This window comes from Symphalangus syndactylus, chromosome 6, assembly GCF_028878055.3.
Source record: "Symphalangus syndactylus isolate Jambi chromosome 6, NHGRI_mSymSyn1-v2.1_pri, whole genome shotgun sequence".
Classification (NCBI taxonomy): Eukaryota; Metazoa; Chordata; class Mammalia; order Primates; family Hylobatidae; genus Symphalangus; species Symphalangus syndactylus.
In genome coordinates this window covers 62,764,961-62,777,060 of record NC_072428.2, presented here as the reverse complement: position 1 = coordinate 62,777,060, position 12,100 = coordinate 62,764,961, and the positions used below count along the sequence as shown (strand labels likewise).

Genomic DNA, 12,100 nt, shown 5'->3' with positions numbered 1-12,100 from the left:
AACAACAGACATGAGTGTCATACTTTAAAGTTTTGTCAGTCTAATAATTGAGAAATTGTAGTTTAGTGTAATTTTATTTACATTTGAACAATTACCAGGAAGATTGAACTGTGAAGTATTAAAATCCACTTTATACCTCTGTTTTGATGTCTGTTCATGTAAGTTTGCCCATTTTTCTTTTATTTCTATAATTTCCCTCAATTTATGTTAATTAAATATTTATATGTAATATATGTTAGAATATTTTCTCCCTGTCAATTATCTTATGTTTTATAACCTTGTTTTTCACAACAAAAAGTTTTATTTTTAAGTTGCTATTATGTCGAATGTATCAATATATTATTTTAGTGAATCTAAATTTTGAATCTTAGCCTTTACCTGCGTCCAGGTAAATGGTAATTTTTTTCCCTTAATTTCCACTTCTAACTGTTGAATATTAGTATAAAGAAACAAAGTGGTATTCCACATCCTTGGTAAAAGTGCCCATTTGTTCTACTACATCTTTGATAATGTTTTGTGGGTTTTGTGTGGATGGTTGTACCATCTGCAAATGAAGACAGTTTTACTCCTTTCTTTTTAATCTGCATGTATTGTATTTCTTTTTATTTCTGGGGTTCCAGTTTGGTGTTGAACAGAAAGCTTGAGTTGGATATCCTTGCCTCATCTCTAATCATGGAAGGAATCATTCAGTCTTTCTTCATTCAGTGTGATAGAAGAAATAGGATTTTTTGAGATGTTCTTTATCAGGTTGAGGAAACTTGTGTGCCGTATAAGAGAAGGACCACATAAATTGTCAGTGTTTTGTACCTGTGCACCCTGAAAGGAGATTTCTCAGGTCCCTGGCTCTACCACCAATCTTTCTGGTGAGAATTTTATTGAAATCCAAGAAAAAGAGATGTGTCTCAGGCTCTAGGAATTCTAAATTAGCAAACAATTGCTAGAATTTGTGAAAATTCCAGTTTTGTTTTTAATCCTTTTATAGCCATCACATTCTTTTCTCATGTTCCAAAAAGGCAAAATCAATTTGCCTGTCTGGTCTCTTCAAAAAAGCTTGCCACATTTTGGAATTCAATTTACCTGGCTGTCTTGGCACCTCTGATGACCTAAATAAAACGCAATTATTCTGTTGATTATCTGTTTTGTGTGTGTGTGTGTGTGTGTGTGTGTGTGTGTGTCTCATTGTATGTTTGAGCATGAAAGGAGAACTGAAATCAAGTATGTATGCTACAAATGAAGCCTATTTATTATTCAACCATGTGCTAGGTGCTGTGCTTAATGGGATTTTGTGGTCCAATTAGAATGAACTCTCTGCTTTGTGTAAGAAGCCTGAGGCCTGATTTCAACTCTCTTACTTGCTGTGTATTGAGTCTTAGCAAGTTATAAAACCACTCTGTTCTTTCATTTCCTTCTTTAAAAAACAATGCTTACTTTGTTGTAAACATAAAAATGGGACACGCATATATAAACTTGTATGTTAAACATCTCTTAATTTGGAAATATAATAAAACTATATTTGTAATGCTGCATTTCAATCTAATTTAAGGCTCCATGAACTGACAAGGTGTCTCATCACCACAACCCTACAATAACACCAATAAAAAAGGTATTAACAGTAGTAAAGAAATATAAATTATTTTGAAATATCTCCATTTGGTAACAAGCTTCATATTTTAGATTCCTATAAATACCTTCAGAAACAGTGAAATTGGGGTGACATTGCCCTGTCATTGTGTATTATTCATACATTGGGCACAGATGGAAAAAGGACTCCATATAGGAAACAAAGGTAATGGAATTTTCCTTCTGGCACAAATCCTCTTGAAAATACCAAAGCAAGTCGAATAAGGATTTATTGAACTGAATTGTTAGATTAGAAACATAATTCCAAAAAAAGAAGAGGCTTCTTACTACAAAACTTGTATTTTTACATGTAAAAAATGAAAAGCCCGGAGAAAATAAGTAATATGTTCAAGGTTTCACAGAGAAATTGCTGCATCACAGAGATGATTCCACAAGTCTCCTGACTTCTACTCCTGTGAACTTGCCACTACATGACATTATTGTCTTTCTACACTGATACATGTTTCACAACCTATATCTGATTGAACTTTTATTTCTGGAAGTGTTTTAGTTTTATAGAAAAATTTCAAAGATAGTAGAGGGAATAAATGCCATACCTAGTTTCACAAATTATTCACATCTTACCCTAGTCCTTTTTCTGTGTTATGATCCCATTCAGGACACCATATTTTACTTAGTTGTCATGCCTTCTTAGGGCTCCTTTGGCTGTGACAATTTCACAGACTTTCTTTGTTTTTGATGACTGCCATAATTTTGAGGAGTAATTCTCAGATATTTGGCAGAATGTGAGATTCTGTCAAATATTGAGGTTTTTCTTTTTTAATACAGCATACAAATTCATTTAATATGTTTTATATGACACCAGAGTCTTCAGAAATAAAGGCCTAAAGAAATAGGGAAACTTGTATATTTTTATGCTTAGGTTTTAAGGAGAGTGGAGACTTATGCAGAAGTATGATTGGACAAAGGGGATATGATCTGATGGAGAAAAACTAGGGTGGGAGAACTTAGCATGGCCTATTTGTTCGGATTTTTCTCTGTTTCCCTGTGTTTTCAGAGTTAAGGACATTCCTTTCTTCCAGGTATAGAAAGACCCTCATTAGAATGAGGGTCTTATGGTCTACTTTAAGGGAAAGTCAGCTTAGTTCCATGGCCTGTTTCAAGAGAAAAGAGCAAGAGGGAGGTGAGATTGACCTTCCTGCTTCTGCTATCGTCTCAAGTGCTAAGGAACCATATTTTGGGGATATCTTGAACCCCATCAATGGCCATTGTCCTATATTAGGAGCTGATGAGAAACTTCTCTCCCTGAATCTGCTGGAGTATTCCAAAAGGTTTGCAGTTTTCTAAGGCAATTTTTCAGGCTCTGGAAATCTACAGGATAATTTAAAAGTATTGCATGTGACCGGGCGTGGTGGCTCATGCCTATAATCCCAGCACTTTGGGAGGCCAAGGCAGGTGGATCACAAGGTCAGGAGATCGAGACCATCCTAGCTAACGTGGTGAAACCCCGTCTCTACTAAAAATACAAAAAATTAGCCGGGCTTGGTGGCGGGCGCCTGTAGTCCCAGCTACTCGGGAGGCTGAGGCAAGAGAATAGCATGAACCCAGGAGGCGGAGCTTGCAGTGAGGTGAGATCGTGCCACTGCACTCCAGCCTGGGCGACAGAGCGAGACTCCATCTCAAAAAAAAAAAAAAAAAACACTTATTAACATATTTATAAGAACAGAAAACTTACAAATTATGTTCTTGGTCCACAATGAAATTTAACTAGAAATCAATGGAGAGATTTGGAAATATCCAAATATTTGGAGATCAAAAAAATACTTTAAGCAACATATGATTAAAAAAAGAACCTTCAAAATAATTTGAAAATAATTTAAAATATAATACAACTTATCAAAATCTGAGCAATGCAAATTTAGTAGAGCTTGGAAGGAAATCTGTAACTTTAGATGCATATCTTAGAGAAGAAGAAAGATTCTAAAATCATTAATATAATGTTCCACCATAATAAACTACAGGAAAAAGAGAACAATTTAAGCTTAAAGCAAGCAGATGAAAAGAAGTGATAAAAATTAAAGTAGATATCAATAAATTTGAAAATAAAAAATAATACAGAAGACTAACAAACCAAAAACCACATCTTTGAAAAATTTAAGAAATTTTATAAACATCTAACCAGGCTAACCAAGAATAAAAGAGAAAAGAGAAATGAAATAAGGGTCATCATTCATCATCTCATGGACATTAGAAGATGCTGTTAGTGTCTTTTCTCCTGGAAAAATAAACCTGTTTTACAGAGCATACTCTGGAGGTAATTCACAAGGATTGCTCTTCCTCCGCCCCAGCCAGAGCTACAAGGGCATCTTCACTGTGAGTATCTGGTGAGATGACTGCAGATAAAGGCCGTGAATGTGGCAGGCTCCTCTAATATGGAAGCTCTTAAGGGATTATCATTCTCAAGATAGTCCATACTCAGATTCTAGCAATCTGTTAATATTGCCATGTAAGTGTTCTAAGTGTTCTTATCAGTTTATATGTATCCAGTGTCTTCTACTTCTGATAAGCAGATCTTGGTTTTGTCTCTCTGAAGTCTTCTATTTCTTCATATTTGGGTGTAACAGCTCTTCCTGCAATCTCAGTTTTCTGTTAGGTCCACAAAACATATTGATTTTCAGTTTGTTCTGTTTTTACTGTTGTGAAGACAGAAGTGTCTGTTTCCTAGCTATTTGTATGGTGGCATCAGAACTAAAAATTTCATTGCTTTTTCACATTTAAAAAAGCGTTTTAGAAATGCTTTACATTAATAATAACATTTGTGTTTTTTAAACATGTTTGTTCTGATGGTTTCAGTTTAAAGGAAGTTCTTGATTTTCAGCATCAGTATTTAAAGGCAGGATCTTGTGTTGATTCTGAGTCACATAGGGATATCTGCAATGTTTGTGAGGCTCAGCCAATGTCTTCCCCTCTGTTGTGCATATCTTTTTCTTTCCTCAGTTTCATTTTCTACCAGGTCAATCTTTCTCCTGAAGGTGAATCTAGGAATTCCTTTTTCCCCAGGGTCACAGGAACACAGCAATTCTCCCTCTTCTATACTGAAGCAAACTTAAAGAAGAGAAAGACAGGATAAGGAAAGTCTGAAAGACATAATTTAATTAAAAAACTGAGTCATATAAAAGAGTTAAGCCAAAACTAATAGGCAGATGAAATTTGAAGTGACAAAATATTAAACTGATAGGGAGAGTGATTGCACTGGAACCAAATATTTTAATTTGGCAAGTCTAAGTTGTCTCTGCTATCCAGTGGGTGGCAAGCCCGTGAGGAAGATTAGAGAAGATTTAGAGAAAGCAAAAATTAAAGCTATTTAAATGTATAGTAAATACACATGTTATTCTATCTTACACACAAAATATTACCTATGTATGTAGATCTTTGTTTCAAATGAAATTTAAGTCTTTTTTGGACATTAATAATTTATTTACGTATTATACATTCTATTTTCACATTCTAAGGCAATATTTATTAAAAGGCAAACTGAAATACCTTTTCAACAGTATTTAAGTAGCACTATCAGCTTTTGGACCGGCATAATTATATTTAGCACAAAAAAGATCCACAGTATCACTTGAGAAAACATGATTGTATAAGCAATTTATTACCAGATGTTTTGGATTTAAAGCAACCTGCTTTGAAGAATGCAAATACTTTCTCGATTTATGAGGAAAACATGATTTTAAAAAACAACTTCTTGGTTACTTGTTAGTTCAAACTTTTTCCCATAAGGACGCAAGGTAGCATGGATGAAGTGAAAAGTTAAAACCTAGGTTTTTGTACTGTAATTTCTGTGTAGCTGTGAATGTCCAGGAAGTAAAATGAGTTTTTCATATTAAGGCAAATAGGTCGTGGAAAAGAACAGAATAAACCACCTCATTACGTGAATCTTAGTTAAGAATAAGAACCTTCAGTTGAAATTTGGAGACCTGGGTTGTGAAGCATGCTGTTGTGGAACATGCTATTCCACCAGAAACAGGTCATGTACTCTATTGGCTTCATGTTCTCCACTATAAAATAGATTTGAACTATATAAAATGTTATGATCCTCAAGAGGTTTTAGGTTAGAATATTAAGTGTCTCAGAAAAACATTGCTCCCATTCTAACAAGAAGCAGCAGCCCAAACGGCATACAAAATCATATTTTTTAGAGTCCATCAGAGACCTCAGATGGCAAGGTAATCTAATTATATACATCCAAAGGGTTTTAACCTCTTCCAATAGAGTAGTACACATGAACTATTTCCTCTTTGAAAGAACAGTAGGAGCATATGGTAGCCATGGAAGTGAATTTTAAAAATAGATAAAATTTTAAGAAATTAACTTAAAGTCCAAGTATAGCTGGTGTGGTAACTTAGAATTCCTTGGAGGCCCAAACACAATAGAAATCTGCACCCACCTACCATGAGAAACATTCGGCCAGGTCATTGGACATGAGAAACCTCTTCTCTGTTGCTAATGTACTGGCAATTCCAAAGTTTGAGAGAGAGCAAGGAAAATCAATAGAAACCTGGCTATAGTCAGAACACTGAATTAATACAATATATTGACCATGAGCAGTGAGAGAAGCAGCAGAATATCGATTTGTATTATACTTGTATTCTATGTCTGGCATTCATTTACATATACACACAAAGACACACACACACATAACTGTGTTTGTATATATGCGTGTGTATATATGTATATATAATACATACAATAAAGTGAGAAAATGTGATCTACCATCAAAAGATAAAGTATTCAATAGAAACAGAGACATTAGAGAAAATGAATTTTTAGTTTAACAAGTTCTCACAAAGGTAACTCCAGGCAAAAATGGTAAAAATGGTTAATTCCATCAAACATGTAATGGGAACATAATACCAATTGAGAAGAACAAATCCCAACTTGTTTTATTGGGTCACTTATCTTGGTGCAAAAATAAAGATTTTACAATTAAAAAATTTACAAGCAAATATCTCTGATGAACACAGAAGATCAGCAAATTAAATCTAGCCACATTTGAAAAAGAATAATACGTTATAATCAAATAAGTTTTACTGCAGGTTGAAGGTTGGTTTATATATGAAAGGAAATCCATTTTATAAACCACATTAAGAGATAAAGGAAGAAAACACATATAATCTTAAGTTTTCAGACAAAGTTTTTGGCAAAATGCAACACACTTTTGTAATACAAAACGTTCAGTAAACCTGAACAAAAATAAACTTCCCTAATCTGACAAATGGTATTTATGAAAAACCTAAAGTTGATATCATAGACTATCATGAAATATTGAATGTTTTCTTCTCAACACTGTGAATAAGATCAAAACAAGATTTAAATAAATTGTGAAATATACAATAGACCATTGACTGGAATATTTAGTATAGTTAAAATGTCAGTTTTCCTCAAGTTTATCTATAGATTCAGTGCAATCTCAATCCAAGTAGCAGGTATTTTGTAGAAATTTAGAAGTTTCTTAGAAAATTTATTTGGAGAATCAAATAACCTATATTAGCCAAAATAATCTTACAAATAAAAAAATGTTTGCAGTACTTACAGTAATTGAGGTCAAGACCTATTTTAAAGCTGTAATAATCAAGATTTTGTGTTACAGAAGAAAGAATAGAAGAAAGTCAGAATGAGGAGTCCAGAATTAATCCAAACAAATATGGATCAGTCCATTTTGACAATGTTCCCCCAGAAAAAAAAAAAAAAACTTGATCCCTAACAATCATGTCATCAATATAATATGGATCATAGACCTGAATATTAAACATGAATAAAACAATAGTTACTAGAAGAAAATTTATGAGGAAATCCTATTAAATTGGAGTAAAGTTTTGTGAGAGAGGACAAAATATACACTATAGACAAAAGAAAAATGAATAAATTGGAGTTCATCATATTAAAAAATCTTCTACTGGTGAAGCACTCACAACAACTCACTTCTTATCCTCTGTTTTGTCATGACTCAAATTCAGTCAGGCTTTCTCCTCCCTATGGGCCTCTGAATGCTGCTTGCCTCCAGCCTAAGAAAACACTAAGGGAAACATGGCCCCTTATTAACTTATCTCAAGAATTTGCTGAACACAAACAACACATTTTTTTCATACATGGTTGGCCATTTTCTCTAATTTGCCTAACTTCTCCTTTCTTACTGCTTATTCCTCCCTAAAAAAAAAAAAGCTCTTTTCTGTCAGACTTTCAGATCCTTGCAGATTTCTGAGATCAGAGTATTCTCCCTATTGCAACAGTCTTTTTTTGTGAATAGTTTATCCTTATCTAAATGTGGATTTACTTTTATTTGACATGACTCTCCTAAAAGTTCTGTTATGAAAAATGAAAGAAAATCCACAGGCTGGGGAAAATATTTTCAAAACACATACTTGATAAATAACTTGAATTCACAAAATGTACAGAATTACTATAAAGCGGTAAAGCAAATACTAACCATCTAATAAAGGGATTAAAAGTTTGAATAGACACCTCCCAAAAAGACAAATAGCAAATAACATCAACATCATTATATGTGAGGAAAATGCAAATTTAAGTTAAAATGAGACACTGTTATACATCTACTTGAACAACTACAATTACACAAAAGGACACCATCAAATGTTGGAGAGATTGTAGCAACTGGATCTCTTACACATCATTGGTGGGGTGGTAAAATTATTATTTTCTATTGCTGCTATAATAAATTTGTACTTTGGTGACTTAAAATAATATGGATTAATCTTATAGTTTTATAGGTCAGAGGCCTGACATGGGTCTCACTGAACTAAAATCAATGTTTTGTCAGGGCTGTGTTACTTTCTGGAGGACTTAGGGGAAAATCTATTTCATTTTTTATTCACATTGTTGGCAGAATTCAATTCTATGTGGTTGAAGACTGAGGTCACCATTTTTCGTTGTTGTTGTTGGGTATGGGCTAAGAGCTCTTCTTAGCTTCTGGAAGCCATCCACATTCCTTGTCTGTGTCTCCCTTCTTTCATCTTCAAGTTCAGCAACAATGATAAAAGTTCCTCTCATGTTTCTAGACTTTCCTGCCTCTCCTTACATGGTTACATTTCTTACCCACTCTCTGCGTTTCTCTTCCACTTTTAAGGACTCTTATAAATAGACTGTGTCCACTTAAATAATACTAAATAATATATCTCAAGATGAAAAACGTTACTAATATTTGTAATGTCCTATTTTCCATATCAAGTGCTTATTCCCAAGTTCCAGAGATGAGGTTCTGGACATTGTTGAGAAGGCTTTATTACTACCACAAAATGAACAATGATCTTGGAAAGCTCATTGTCACTATCTTAATAAGTTAAAATCAATCCAGAAATTCTGCTGTTAAGTGTATAACCAAGGAAAGAAAGACACATGTCCACTAGAAACCTTATACAAAAATGTTCATAAAAACTTTATTTATACTGGTCCAAAATTGGAAAGATCCCAAATTTCCATCAACATGAGAATGGAGAAAACATGTGTAGTATTTAATATATGCCTCAATAAAAAGAAACAGACATCTGATAAATGAAAAAACATGTGTGAAGTATGTTGAGTGAAAGAAATAGAACACAGAAATACACAGGCTCTCTTATCCTATGAATATGAAATTGAAGAATAGGCAAAATTAGCCTATGGTGAAATTATCTAGGAGGAGAATTGTATAGGAAGAGAAATGAGAAATGTTACATTTCTTCCTTATTCATCAAAATGAGTTGAATGTAACTTCAACATATGGTTCATCAAAACTGATTAAATGGTACACTAAAGATGTTAGTATTTCATTCTATATACATTATAACTTAAAATAAGATCTTTCAAATTTAAGACATTATGACCCTACAGACGATAACCTATTCTTCCACTTGTCCTTTTTAAACATGAAATAGAGATTTTAAAAATAAAATATATTTAGTTTCTCAGTTTTATGACATATTTAGAAAGTATTATATTTTTCAAGCAAGAAGACCTGCAAATTTTTAATTCCATATCCCAACAGTATAAACAATAATTTCTGGGCTTTTCTTCTTTAGTTGTGTCATTTTTGTAGCCAAAATGATAATTAGTGAATGTTTTTGAGCACAAAAATACTCATTTTAATATGAGAAATTTAATATCAAAACAGTTCAGATAAAGAAATTATATTTCATCCTACAGATGACAATTCACCAACAGCTTTCAATATTGCTAGCCCATCTCAACAGTGATATGATTCAGGTTTTTTTTTTAATTTTAATGTTATTTCATATATTCCTGTTCCAAAGCTGTTGAAAACAACACAGCAGAATGCTGTGATGATTTAGGGGAGGGAAGAAAGTCAGGAATAGGGATGTAGCTTTTTTGTTCCAAACATTTACCACAGTGCAATATGACTTAGAGAACGAGAACTTACAGGTTAGAAACCTTCTCCACGTGAAAAACACACTGGAGCTGGCAAAATAAGACTGAGTATTCTCTAGACATAATAAGTCTGGACAGCAATTTTCTCAAAGAAAACTAATCAATTATATTAGAATACCTCTTATTCAGTTCAATCAAGGACAGTACTAGGTCCATTAATTGAAAAGACTGGATAACTGAGGAATCATATAGTATTATATGCAACACAGCATTTTAATTTAAAATATATAAATACACATTTACCCATTTTTTCTATTAGAACAAGGACTTTTCATTGAACATGGGTCATAAAATTAGAGTTTGGTCTGTTTTTCTTCTGTAAATCTTAACTAAAATTTTATTTTATTCTTTAAAGTTATACTAGAATATAAATCTACATGCATCGTCTTTGTAGATTTTTAAAATAAATATCCCCACAAGTATTCTCCAGTATTATTATTTAATTTTATTTAGTTTCTCCAAATCATTCATTTGCATCAAAACAATATTTCCATTTCTGCTCCCATATTTTAATGTACTACTCGTTAATAGTGAGTACAAGTGGCAGAATGGGTGGGGGAACAAATACAGCTTACTCTCACCTGAAAATACTTGTTCAGCTTACCTGGTGGGAAAAGTATAGGGTTGTCCAGAAAAGTAACCTATTACTCACACACATTCAGTGGAATGTGGACATCTGCTAACATGCTTTATGGGGAGAATGGTAATTCTGATGTTTTGTTAACGAGAGGTTGATTAAGAAAATTTGCACAGAAGTAACAATCAACATAATTACACATGATGACTAGTAATGCCACAAGCTAGGCTCTTTCATTTTCCCTAAATCTGATTTCTTTCATTCATCAACATAAGACTCATTATATTATATTTAATAGTGCCCCCTCCAATCCTTTGAGGAACCCAAATCAGAAATATAAGACCTACCTGTGACTTTTATATTTTCTCATTTCTGATAATCAGTCATGATGCTCTGTCAATCATAATTGATAGTCTTTCCATTTCTGTCTGGGTTCCTGACCAGTATTCTTCCTGCAAAATCACATGTACACAAACATACACACAATGCATAGTTCGTAGGTCCTTGATATTAATTATTATTGTTAAACGACAGAAAAACTCACAAGTGAGAACTGCACTAGGAGGTGAGCTAAATTGTTCCCCATATCCTAGAATTCAAGATCAATTCAAGACTTTTAAGAAAATTTACACACACACACACACACACATACTTAATACCTCTTGTAAGGTATAGTTAGCTTTACTTTATGGTACATGGAATCAACTGGTATGCTGCAGATTGTGTCTCCATTATCATTTGTGCTGCCAATACTAAGAACCAAATAGTCACATGAAAGGATTGCAGACATTCAAACAACAAAACTGCATTCTTCAAGTCCTCAGATGGACACCTCAACATCACAACTATGCCTCTAGCGCTGCATCCTCACATTTATTCATCCAAATAAAAATTGGCCTCTGCTATCCATACTCATTTACCCTTTGGAAAATGATCCAATCTGTGATCCCTTATAGAGCTCACCTGAAATAAGGCAGTGTCTCAATAGGTGGGACGCTCTCTACATTTGTTCTTGATAGAGCTGAACAGATATTACAACCTTCCCCACACAAAATAGTCAGAAAAGCAATACTCTTCTTGCACAATGTGACAAAAAGACATTATCTTTCATAAAACATCATATTTGAATGGAGATTAAATTTGGAAATAAATTAACAGGAGAGGGATAGATAGAGAAAAGTTATCATAATGGCAAATGTTTAGAGCAAAACAGAGACCAGGAATTACCAGTAGGTGGCAATAAAAGGAAATAATGATGTCATAAAGCATTTCCAGGAATTAAAGGTCAAGATAACATTTAACATTGCCTGTTTCTCTCATCCACTAAAATATTCGTGAATATCTCCAATGATGAGGGGGAGGAAAGGACTTTTTTTTTTAACAACACTGAAAACTAAATTATGGTTTTCTACATAACTGAATCAGTCTGTAACAATAGCAATGAGTTAACAAATATCACATCCCTGGCAAATATACTCGAGTGGGAAGGTAAACACC

The 12,100-nt window shown here is 33.4% G+C and overlaps 1 long non-coding RNA gene across 2 annotated transcripts; it reads right to left on the bottom strand.

Annotated features, from left to right (window-relative positions):
• Window positions 1-3,754: 3,754 nt before the first annotated feature.
• LOC134736902 (uncharacterized) lies at window positions 3,755-11,717 on the bottom strand. Of its 2 annotated transcripts, none has more exons than XR_010121372.1 (3): window positions 11,567-11,717; window positions 10,951-11,055; window positions 3,755-4,718 (listed from the first exon to the last, which is right to left on the bottom strand). It is a non-coding gene; the product is annotated as an uncharacterized lncRNA (long non-coding RNA). The 2 variants fall into 2 exon arrangements; XR_010121373.1 differs by having other exon boundaries at window positions 3,755-4,686.
• Window positions 11,718-12,100: the final 383 nt, after the last annotated feature.